Raw genomic sequence first — 12253 nt, forward strand, 5'->3', positions numbered from 1 at the left:
CCCCTGATTTTTAAGCGGATTTATGGATATATAAAAGGCTAAAGAAGACGCAAAAGACAGCTTCCAACTATATCTGAGCCACTATGACATGGCTGCTGCTCGCACTAATATTTTCATAGGGACTGTTATGGTGTACACGTGTCTTCTACAGTTGCATTGAGCTGCTATTGTCGTTTGTCACCTGTTTCTACACAAGTCTTGGTTGCAAAGTGAAGTAGAAGCCCAGACACTCACCCTCTGCTCAGGTCCGACACACTGAACGTCAAAGAGCAGCGGAGACCCACCACGTGACCTTCTGCTTGCACCGCTATTGGACGACCAGACCAGGAAGTGTGCGTGACAGCTGTTTGTATTTGGAGAAGATGATATTGAGAGCAAAAGAGAGTGCGGTGTCTTCTTTTAAACAGCAGGGGCATGTTTAGTGAAATATATGGATATTTCTACTGCAAGATAATACATGCATTTAGCAATGTATATTTTTGCAAACAACTATTAAAACACGCGTGAATTGACTCTTATGGTGGCTGCACTGCCTTGTTAATGGCATCCACTAGCTTTGAAAAGACTTGGAAATTGACCTTTGAGATATGCACAAAGTTCTCTGTGGACCCAATTTTACAACCACGGAGGGTTAATGGTTTGTAAAAGGTATATTACATTTGAGGTTAATATTTAGTTTCTGGTGTAAACTGTAAATTATTCTTCATTTGTGATTTAAGAAATCAATCCAAGTCAGACAATCATCAGCCAATTGTAAAATAAAATAAAATAAGAAAACAATAAAGAAAGTCCAGTGCAGTATGGAAGTTCATTCTTGACCTTAAAAGTGCGACTTTTAGTTAATCTGGGGCTTTAAACATATTTTCCAACTCTTAAACCATCATGGATGAGAAATGCTGAGAAGAAAAATGTAAATGTGAACATCTACATTTCCATGACACCTGGGGAATCTCCATCCGTTAACGAAGATCATGTGATATGATCAGAAGCTTCCCAGCGGCTACTGAATGGACCTTGAGATGAGACTGTTTTTTTCTTTGTTTTTCTTTATTTTTCAGTCGAAGCACAAGTGAGGCACATTATTTATGAATCAGAATCAAATTTTCACTTCATTCACTGTGCCTCTTCTGCTATTTTTAAATATCAGGGCCAATTATTTTCCACTGCTGTCCTTCAAGTCATGAAATGTTTATTTTTTCTTTTTGAAGAAACTGCCCTGAAATACTGCAAAAGGCCAGCCTGTCAGTTTCTGCTCACTGTAATAATAACACTATGAAATAAGTGACCTGTTGAAAGGCTGCAGTCGAATGATAAAATATGTATGAACAATTTTTCATTTTCCACAGGCTTGACCGGCCAAACTGCTGTTCTTGAGTGAGACCAAGGGAGGAGTGGGAACGCCATCATTCTCTTCATCAACACAGATAAGTGGACTGGCAGTTGTTACACACCCAAGGGGTTACACTTCAATCAGTGGACACATCACATAGGCTCTTCATCTGGTCGCTTCTTGATGATTCTTATAAACTGTGTTATAATCTCTGCTTTATTCTAATATAATGCAGAACATACAGTGGTAGAATGCAGGCTACTGCAGTTAAGCCAACATGGCAACCATGAGTATTTTTTTATTTTATGTAATTTTTCTACTTTCAGATTACAATTCCTCCTATTCCAATTCCAAACAATTCTATCCTGTCCAGTCAACACCATGTGAATCCAAATTTGGTGATTTTTAATGTGAATGTGAGTTAAGAGTTCCTTTATAAGTTGAGAAAAAAAATGTCCTACTTCTTTTGCTAAATAAACTATTTAAAATTATTTAAACCGTAAACATCTACAGCAGTGAAATGTAATGCAACAGTAATCTTAATCCAAAAACATCATATATAATAATAAAACACTGGTAAGACAGGTAAAAAAAAATAATTTACTTTTAACACTGCTAATAATACTTGCATACTTTTCCTTAAGTAAGGTTTGAATTCAGGACTTTTACAAAAACAATTTTTATTTTCAGGTGATTATACACTAATGAAAATGAATTATTTCTGCCAACACATCCTTGTTACACGCTAGATCCTTAATTAAAGGATCTGAATACTTACATTCAGTACTCCACCACTGATAATATGAATGCATGTATTTCTTCTGAGTGATAAACTGTACATCATGAATTTATAAGGGATGATTTTCTCATCAGTATTCATTTTACTCATTGTTTTCTTACATTCAATAAGTCGTCACTCAAGCAGCAAGAGACGCAGTGATGAAGACCCTTTTAAATGTTTTTATTAATAAATAAAATATTAATAATGAAAAAGCAGTATTGTTTTTTATAAAGCACATGTGCCAACATTTTTCTGCTTGATTTTTAGCCTCAAGGAGGACCAGCCCACAGTTTCCCCACACAAAGCATTTCAGCAAGATCGTTTTGACTTTGGAGTCTGTGTCTTTCCAGGAACAATCCAACCAGATTTCCAAGGCCTTTTGAAAACCTCATGCATTTCTTCAAAGCAAATTATGCAGCCTCAAATAACCATTGCCATAGTTATAAAAAACGGCCTACTGAGTCAACTAGGAGGTGGAGTGATAACACCCACTTAATGTATATAAGATGTATGTGTTTGTTTATATATTGTTTTTGTAAGATGAATCCTTTATATCATTTTGGGAGACTTTTCCTCATGAATGTCAATTTACAAGTGGTGGATATTATTCACCTTGTTGTATTTTGTCTTCTGGGGCTCTGGAGGAGCTTGGTCAATGAGAAACTAGCTTGCACTGTGTGTATAAGTGTTTTCTAAACCATGTTTAAAGGAAAAATGTTCATACCTGTTCCATGGCCACAATGAAAGACAAGGCAAAAAGCCTCCTGTCAAAGAGGGATAGGATGCGTGCGGATAATAGTAGAAACTTTGGGACAATCACATTTTTGGACACAAAACCATTTGTTGTGTTTGACTCACTTTAACTGTCTACTGTTTACAGTCTACAATTTTTCACCACGCTGCCTCACACTAGGCTGATTGTTGAGTAAAGAGGAAGAATGTTGGTGTTTGGAAAGTAAAAAAAGAGAACGTTATTTCAGCTTGGATACTATAATAGAAACCCTTTGTTACAAACTACGGATGTAGAGTTTAAAAGACAATGGCGTTTATTAGGCATGGGTGATGTAAAAAGATGTTATGTTATTAAAATCTTGATTCAAGGTTCACTTACTAGTTTTTTCCAGAGCTTTCATCTACCCCTCATAGTCTTCAAACTCTATCTGTTGATGTGATGCAAAGGGACCTTCAGTTGAGATTTGTCATACTACTATGTCCAGGAGTGAACTTTCAAGCTCATGCATACAATTGGTTTCATTACAGGAAATGTAGGCTGGCAAAGGAATCTGAATATCTCTGCCTAAAATCTGAATATCTCTGTCTCATGGATGTTTAATTTTCTCTTTGTAACCTGTCTTGTGAGTCCATGGAAGCACAATACTAAATTGTTTTAATCTTTAAGGGTCCCTTTAACCTGGTGATGTCTTCTGTGCTCTTGACTTGAGCAGGGAGACTACACATTTATAACAACTAGGATTTCTGAGGCTTAATCCATACTAGTGACTCTCTCTCTTGCATTGATTCAACTATTCTTTGTGTCTCTTATTGAATGCGAAACTACATCACTGGAAATCTGTTTAAGAATCAATGCATTTGTGCATAATCTGCATCAGAAGTGACCTGTAATGACTTATTGATCAAGTTGGAGGAAAAAATTAAGGTGTTTTCCACCATTGGGCTATATATCCATCTAAACCAAAACAATCTGTCAAGACATTGTACAAGATTTTCATGATTTATTTGTAGCAAATGAGTCAATAGATGTGAAGCCATTACAGCACATAAACAGTGTTTAAACTACAGTCTTTGTCTTAAGAGAAATTTCAAGTGTATGTAAATAAACAATGGATCATATGTGATTTGGTATATACCTAATCCATTTGTTCCTGAGAGTAAAAAGTGAGGAAAAGGGTCTGTATACACTTGGGAAGATAGAATAGATAGACAGATTCAAAGCAGCAGTAACCAGACAGGATTTCTTTGACTGTGAAAGACATGTCTACATCTGAAGGTCTGACCTCCTGCTATTACCTTTCTATCCTGTAGGTGGTGCAGGCTACCAGAAGTGGAACACGTTTGACCAAACAGTCCCCCCTTCTGGGGAATTGAAACAATTTTGCATCTGATTATCTTGTTGTAAAAGCCAGAATTTGAAGCCTAGTATACAAGTTAATGTATATGTGCAACTCAATAAAGAGCCGTGGGGATATGATATGTATCCTTACTCAATTTACTGTAGAATGGATGTCAGTAAACTAACTGATAACTGATGTGGTGCAGTTGTAAATGTGTTCAGATTAGAATACATTAATGTGGCCTTGTAGGAGCTACAGAAGTATCAAAGAAGGATCCCCACCATGGCATAGTGACAGTTTAGAAATGGGGAACAAGTGGAGACTTCAGAGTCTTCTTCCAAGTATAAACTGATGCCTTTGTCTGAAAGGTGCAGGTTATACACCACTGTAAACATATTTAGAGGCAGGTTTTTTAGTTGAATTAAAGTTTCTGGAGATACTGAAACAGTATTATGTTGGAAGACTATTCCAGTTCCCAAACATTAGTGTTATGTAATGTAATTAGTGTGTTTCAGTTATTTTACTGGGTTTCTGCAATGCTTAACAAGCACATGCATAGCAGGGAGTATATAACACATATTCATTCTGTAGCAACAGAGGGAAAGAGAAAATGTATAAAATGTAATGTGCAAACCTTCAGCAAATCCACAAATTGTCATATGACTTGGTTAATATTTCAGCCTTAAAGGTTGTGTTGTTGCAAAATTGTAATTAATTTTTAATTTCCTCTAACTGCCTGTTAACACATCTTAATCAAGAAATGTCACTGAAGCACATCGTTGTCAGTCAGTAAGTCTTCCGTAAAAAAAAGCTTATTAAGGCTAAAAGAAGATAACAAAAAACTAACTGACTTGGCGGTATACCTTTTTTATGTTACGAATTGGGAAATGGGGCTTTCTTTTCCTGATTTCTGACTTTAAGGAGGCTGTTTTAAATGTTGAAAATAAATGTATCCTAAAGAATAATAATAAGAAGAACAATTTAGTCTTCTCTCTTGTCTTTGATTGTAAATTATAAACTATATGAACACCACACCACTGTAATATGCTAGATTTAGTCTTATTTCCACCGTAAGCTTGGTTCATAGTTTGATATCTGACAGGCATTGTGGAAGTATTACTGCTCTGGTCAGGCTCCCTGTAAAATAGAAAACATTAAGATGTTATCACACGGAGAGGCTATTGTGGGCACTGACATGAATTACATAAATACAGCTTCCACCACAAACCAGGGTTTTTATAAGAACAGACAATTTTTCTCACAGTGAAATGCAAAAACAATTACAATTTGGCAATGATGAAGTCCCACTGTGACCAACTTGGCTTCTTTCATTAGTCAAGTGTAATCAGTCTTTTGACATACAGGAAAGCTAATTTGAGATACATTTATATATCTAGTTTGAAACAGAATTATAGACATTAAAGGACAATTCCGGCGCAAAATGAACCTGGGGTTAATAACACATGCGTACCGAGTTGGTCCGTTCTGTGGGATATGTTTTCATGCTAATCGACCGTGACCAGTTTAGCACAAACCGCTATGACCTTATAACGCTAGTCAACGGCGGCATTAGTAAAGTGAAAAGAAAGCTATTCCTATACCATAACAAGGCTCAAAATAGCACCACACTTACACGGTAGCATAATAGGGTCCCTACTTGTAAACTGAAGCATTGAGAACTTTGTAAGTGTGCAGCAGTTTATTAAAAAGATAGTTTAACAACCAGTAGCGCTCACGTATGCAGGCGGGGCGCCATCTTGGGAAAACGATCACGGACCAGTCGAACTCTCTGAGATGTGAAGTAAGTCCACTCTGTGCAACACAGGCACTCCTCTTCGGTGGCCATAGCTTCACAATGTCCGCAGTGTACACCACCAGTTTCCCGAAGTATGAGGCTGTGTTGCGGCATTGACTAACCAGTAGCTCAATCTCTCTCGTGCCCTTTCACCGGACCTCCGCAGCTCTTTCCGTCTGTATATTCCGGCTCGACTGACAGAACAGATATCAATCCAGCTGTCTATACAAGCCACTTAATGGCTCGCGTTCCACTTGCACGATACTTTTTATATGCTTCAAGTCTATTCTATTCCATTTTACACATGTATCTCTACATCACAGGTGACCTACACTCAATACTGTGCCTGAAGGCATCCTCATGCATCAATAGAATTTAATATATCATTTTCAACCCTTGAGTATCATTGTTCTTGAGTTTTTGTTCTTGGCATTTTCCCAAATATCACTCAATACTAAAAAATATTGCTTCAAAAGGTGGGAAATATTTTGAGTTTGGTAAATATTACTGGACTTATATACATAAATGCTATTTCTTATTTGATGTATGCAATTATTAGCATTTAGCTCCAAACTTATCATCCCCATCATTATGTTGAGCTTTTATTATTTCTTTTTTAGTGTTTAACTTTATAGAGATGAGACTTTCCATTTCAAATGACTTCAACTGTTAAAAGACTTTAGAGAGAACAGGTTATGTAAGTAGTAGTAGTAGTAGTTGATGGTAGATGTAGATGGCTCAGTGTTTTGTCAAGAGATCCAGCAGCAGCAGCAGGCATGGACAGAGGACTGACACTGATTTCAATAGATTCTCTGGAAAATCCCATCAACAATTTCCTATCTGCCCGAGTTGGATTCTATCATTTCAGGAATATGGCAAAATTGAGTAAAGATTGATTGTGTATTTTTCTCCTGTTACAGCCCAAAAGTCACATGCTGCTGTTTACAAGCTTATTTCAAGCAGTGCCTGGCCATTTGGAACATGAAAAATGTTAATTTTGATTCCAGCTTTCAAGATATCCCCATCTTTAATAAATAATCCCATCTTGTTGTTGTTGTAGGCCTTAATTTCTTTGCTATTTTTCTCACACTGCCATCTGACAAGCTATTCTCAAACCAATACTCACACGTTCTGCAGTCAACGGAGAAAGGGGGCAGTAGCAGGCCAGAAGTCAATGAAGAAGAATCCTCTGAGCGGTTAGTTGGAAAAAACAAATAAACAACACCAGTTGCAACTTGACCCTGCCATTTTAGATTCATGCAGATTGAATGGGAGGCTGCCTAGCTTTATTGAGTGCAGCAATAGTTTCACAGGTTAACGATAGTAACGTTGTTGCTGTTCAATTTTCAAATTGTGGGATGCTATTATAGCCCGCTAACTACACTAGCTCTTGCAGTTTATGCTAATAACCATGTGCGTGCCATTTTTTTATCCCCGTCCGCTTTTTCTTCAGCACTTGAGTGAATTTCCCGAGTACTTGACTGTGTTCTTTGACTGCAGCCTTACTTGAGTGACAAACATTACAGAATAGAAGAATAAACAGATTTTAACGTGAGAGTGGTATCATTTGACTCTCAGCAAGAAAGCAAATAAGGGTTTTTCCCAAAATATAAAAGTATTCCTATAATCTCTAATTGCCATTGGCAGAGAATTGGTAGATTTTAGGTATGAATATGTGTATCTAGCATGTTACTAGTCTATGTAACAGGAACAAATCATTTTCATGGTACTTAAAACAGCACAGCTATACACAGCACAGTACAGTATATTGTTCTTTTTCTGTAACTTGAAGTTGAATTTCCTCTTCGAGCCATTTGGCTGCCTTGATCTTTATCCATAACACTTCCTGGAGGGTTCTGGGGAAGAGGCCAAAATAGTCAAGGCAGCTCCAGTTGGCCATGGCAGCGGAGAGGGGTTTGACACTTGCTGAGTTGTGTCCTTTAACAATAACATTTGTGTTTGAATCACTCAAGCATGACAAATTTAGATTTGAAATGAAAAGCAAAAGGCAGTTTAGCCCCATTCTTGAAGGATGTGTGCACCCTCACAAAAACACAAAAGCTGGAAAATGTCCAGAACGGCAGGGATGATTTTTTCCCCCTTTTGTTCATTTTTCACACAGAGCTGACAAACTAACATTCGCATAACTTCTCTTCTACTTCTGAGGACCTCTATAAGAAAATGATCTGCTCTACTCAGACATCTATTCATCATACTGATTGTAATCACTTAGAATTTCTGTTGATATTGCGATTTATTGCCACACTTCTCCGAGAGAAATCAGAAAAGACTTCTGTGTTTTATTTGTCATATTTTATCTGTTTCTGTTTTATGTGAAAATGTTTGTGCTTTCAGAACTGCATAAACTGAAGTTAGAGAGCTACAACGTCATTATGACAAATATCCAAGCCACCCGTTGTCAGTACTTCCAAATGAATATGAATCAAAATTTTCTGTCATAAATCTGTGGCACACACATTTTACCATGGCACCAGAACAATAAGTCATGGCATTATAACAGCAACTCATCATTTGCCAAAGAAAAGAGAGCAAAAGAGAGAAAAAGGCACCCATTTTACTTTCCAAAAGGGAGAGAATAAATAATGATGTACTGCTGAAAACAAATGTTCGGCATTAAAATTAAAATTAAAATTAAAATCACTGGCCTTGGAGTATATTTCAGGCGTTAAAATGAATGCTTCAGGAAGGAATGAAATGAAAATTGAAATTTTACACAGAAGGCAGGGTGACTTTGGCAGCCACAATTTATATTTTCTACTGACACTCCTTGTTGTTGTTTTGAAACAGAAGAGACCAGAAGAGTGACTCTTTGTTCCAGGATTCTCAGCAGGTCAGATGAACAGAACTTAAACACATCAGCATCTTCATGGCATTAGACAAGTTTTAAATAATGTGTAAATTATGAAAATATTATTTTGCAATCCTTACAGAGATCTCTGTGTTTATTTGGCAGTGATAAAACAACACACTTTTTCCAGAGTAACCGTCTTTACCGATTCCCATACAGAATCTGAACTGAAGGTCTTGGTGGTACACAATACAGTCCTGACTTATAGGCTTTTTATTTCACATTTCTTATTGTCATTCAATTGAGCCCTTTTCATCTCTTTTCTTTTAAGCTGGGAACAAATGGCTGACAGAATGAAAACCCAAGCAGTCCTTTGATCCTTCTGTGGGCAGACAAAGTCTGATGAAGAAAGATAGGCTGCCTAATATCCTGAACATCCACTGTAAGTATATGATGCTGCTTATCCACAAAACAGACCCATGGTGCGTATCTGTAAAGAGAACACTTTTTTTTTCTTTCAAATGAACTTATTTCAGTATTTACTTTATCTGCAAATTAAACTAGAATGGCCATTAATGCTGTGATCACAAAAAACAACCCATCTGCCCTGTGCAGGTAGAACAATTCACATTCATATATGTTCCAGTCAGGAGAGCTCAAAGGGACATTGTAAACAGGAGTTATATTGATGTGCAGCAGGGATCTGTATAAAAAATTGAGAAGTTTAGCAGCAAACACTGAGTTCAGCCCAGGATTTTTGATCTTGCAAAGATCTTTTGACCAGTGTGGAGCTGTGTTTGAAACTCTGCACAGTGCACACCTGCAGTCAAGAAGAATAGTATGAATTATTAATTGTCCTATAAGTTAAGGGGCAAACACTCAACAATGATTTATGGCAAAACAGCAGGAAAGTTTGGTTTCTCTTGGTAATTTTACTTGAACAAGCAGTGTTCAAATAAGTCTGGGGCTTAGCTCCCCCAGAAGTAATTCCCCAGAATCAATACAAATTAGAGTTTGGGGGCGTCCTCAGAAAACTAATAATAACTATTACCATTTCTAATACTGCAATGAATGACATAAGACAGTGTTTCTCAAACTTTATACACGACGTACCAGCTCAGAAAATGCTAAGCTCTCCAAATACCACCGTTATGACCAAAGTTAAAGTACAGTAGCACAGGCTGACCCGATTCAGCTATGGACAGATCATACAGGGGGCTGGTTTCTTCCAATAAGATTTTTACTTCTGCTTACTATCTCACCATCACATTTTAGCTCATAACCACTTGTGGATGTATGCACATGCTACCTGCATGAACGTGACTACATAGGAGGATGATATTAATACAAAAAGATTACATTTCAGAGAAATCACATTTTTTTTGCACTATGCAGCTTGCGTATGGCCAGTGGTACACTTACCATAATTTGAGAACCAGTAATAGTAAAAATAGTAACTTTAAATGTGTGTGTGCGCGCAACTCTGCTGTGACTTTATCTTCTGTCAATAATTGATCTGGACATGTGCAGGATGTTCTTTGATGTATCATGGCTCTGGGCTGCTTTCATGTCTTGTTTTGTATGCCTGTGTGATTATGTGCAAGGATTTGGTGTCAGAAGCATCAGCGAGTCTCAGTGAAAGGTCCATGGTGTCGGCTACTGGAGTGCACCTCCTGCCAGGCATTCACTTCACCGTGGTGTGTGCCCTCTGTCCATCATGCAGTGAAGACATCACATCCCTTCTTGATCAGGTACACCCCCTCTGTCAGCCAGAAAAACAAGATTTTGGAATGGATGTAGGAAACATTCCTCCATAATGATTTTTTTACCTCTCGACAATGTCCTCACTAATTGGTTAGATTTTTTTAATTTCTCATCTACTCCTATTCTTTTTGTAGTGTTTGGTATTCCCCTCCTGAAGCTGTCATAGTTTTTGGTGATCGATGTATCACCTCCAAGACTGGAAGTCTGATCTGACCATGGAATAATCTTGTCTTTGAACTTCGAAAATATCATAGGTTTGTATTTGTATATTATTTATGTATTTTTATTTGTATGTAGTCTACTGTACATGAACCGAATGAGTAAAAAATAATAACAATAATCTTTATTTATACAAAGTGTTTTACACGGTTGAAGCACTAAAACATGTCAGGACTGTAATGAAGGAATATGAATGAGTAGCATATCTATACCTGCATTTTGTAGTGTGTTTGTGTGTTTGAGGCTGAGATAGAGATAAAAACTGCAGTGGCAATCAGCTTTTTAGTGTCGAACTTAAACTGTAGTTATAAACCTTTAGATATTTACTGCTGTCTTTTAGTTGAGTGGAAAATATCACTCATTTCACATTTGAGCTATTTCTGAGTTCCACAGATTTCAAATTATGAAGCAGAAGTAAATTATATTATTCACAAAGCCCATTTAGTACTGAGTCCTTGCTAAAATGTGCACTGCTTATGAATATCCTACTTTGAGGATATAAAAGAATTGCAATTTCTTCATTAAATATTCCAGTCACTACCTACGGATGGGTCTCTCAGAGGAACAAAATGATCTTCTCCTTGTACTGCCAACACTTGACAACACACATCACTAATGTTGTAGGCTGCATAATTTCAAGTCTAACCAGCTAATTAATGAAGTTGACAATCACACTTTAAAAAGCAGCACCCAGGGAAGACCAGTAGTCTATATTTGATAACTTTCCTGCATAGTGACAGACTAACCATTCCCTTTGGTTCTGTGGATCCGACACAGCAGCACTGTTAGTATTCCAGAGTGTTTTCCTATTCCTCACTTTGCATATCAAAAAAGGCATAAAGGATCAAAATGTAATGTTTTACTTCAGGTGTGCCTGAATAATAATCCCCTTTACCTATTGTATTATTAAAATGCAAAATGGTTCTAGGACCCAAAGTTCAGTTCATTGACTGACTTCCTGCACAAGGTGCACTCTGCCCCACTTTTTGGAGCCCTGCTTTACATACAAATGGGTGACAAATTAAAGGTAATACAAACATAACAAATGCAAAAGCTTCCACACAGGGACACTGCATGATACAATTAAGCAATTAAGATCCAATCATGCTCTGTGGCATGTATACAATTGCTGTGCAGGCCCAGATGATTCTTATTTTGTATAGCAAGAGGAAAAGATGCAAGTGACTTTGAAAGAGGGTTCATTGTTGGGGCATGTACAGCAGAAGCTTCGAGACCCAACAGCACACATTTGATGACTACGATGCTCGGTAGAAAGAAGGGACATATGTAGAGTATCAACAAAGGTACCTATACTGTATGTATCAGTTAGGATAGATAGTTTAGCATTTGGAGACAAATATTTCCTGAATAATTATTGTTCTCCCTAAAATTCTAATTACAGGCTGAAAGATCCATCCAACCATCACCAGCTACACTCAGGGACGGCTGGTATGTATGAGCTATCTTTTACAGTAAAGATGAA

At 37.2% G+C, this 12253-nt stretch overlaps 1 protein-coding gene across 3 annotated transcripts in view; it reads right to left on the reverse strand.

Moving 5' to 3' along the window:
• Positions 1 to 329, reverse strand: part of bdh2 (3-hydroxybutyrate dehydrogenase, type 2) — an 8116-nt gene extending 7787 nt beyond the window's left edge. The window contains exon 1 of one of the 3 annotated variants that reach the window (XM_035660602.1): positions 235 to 329. The gene's annotated coding sequence lies outside the window, so the exon portion shown is untranslated. Of the gene's footprint in view, positions 1 to 181; positions 204 to 234 lie in introns of those variants that run through there. The other 2 variants (XM_035660603.1, XM_035660605.1) reach the window with 2 other exon arrangements.
• Between the last annotated feature and the right edge of the window lie 11924 nt (positions 330 to 12253).

The sequence above is a fragment of the Morone saxatilis genome, unplaced genomic scaffold (assembly GCF_004916995.1).
Source record: "Morone saxatilis isolate NCDOM2014 unplaced genomic scaffold, NCSU_SB_2.0 Contig17, whole genome shotgun sequence".
NCBI classification, from domain to species: domain Eukaryota; kingdom Metazoa; phylum Chordata; class Actinopteri; family Moronidae; genus Morone; species Morone saxatilis.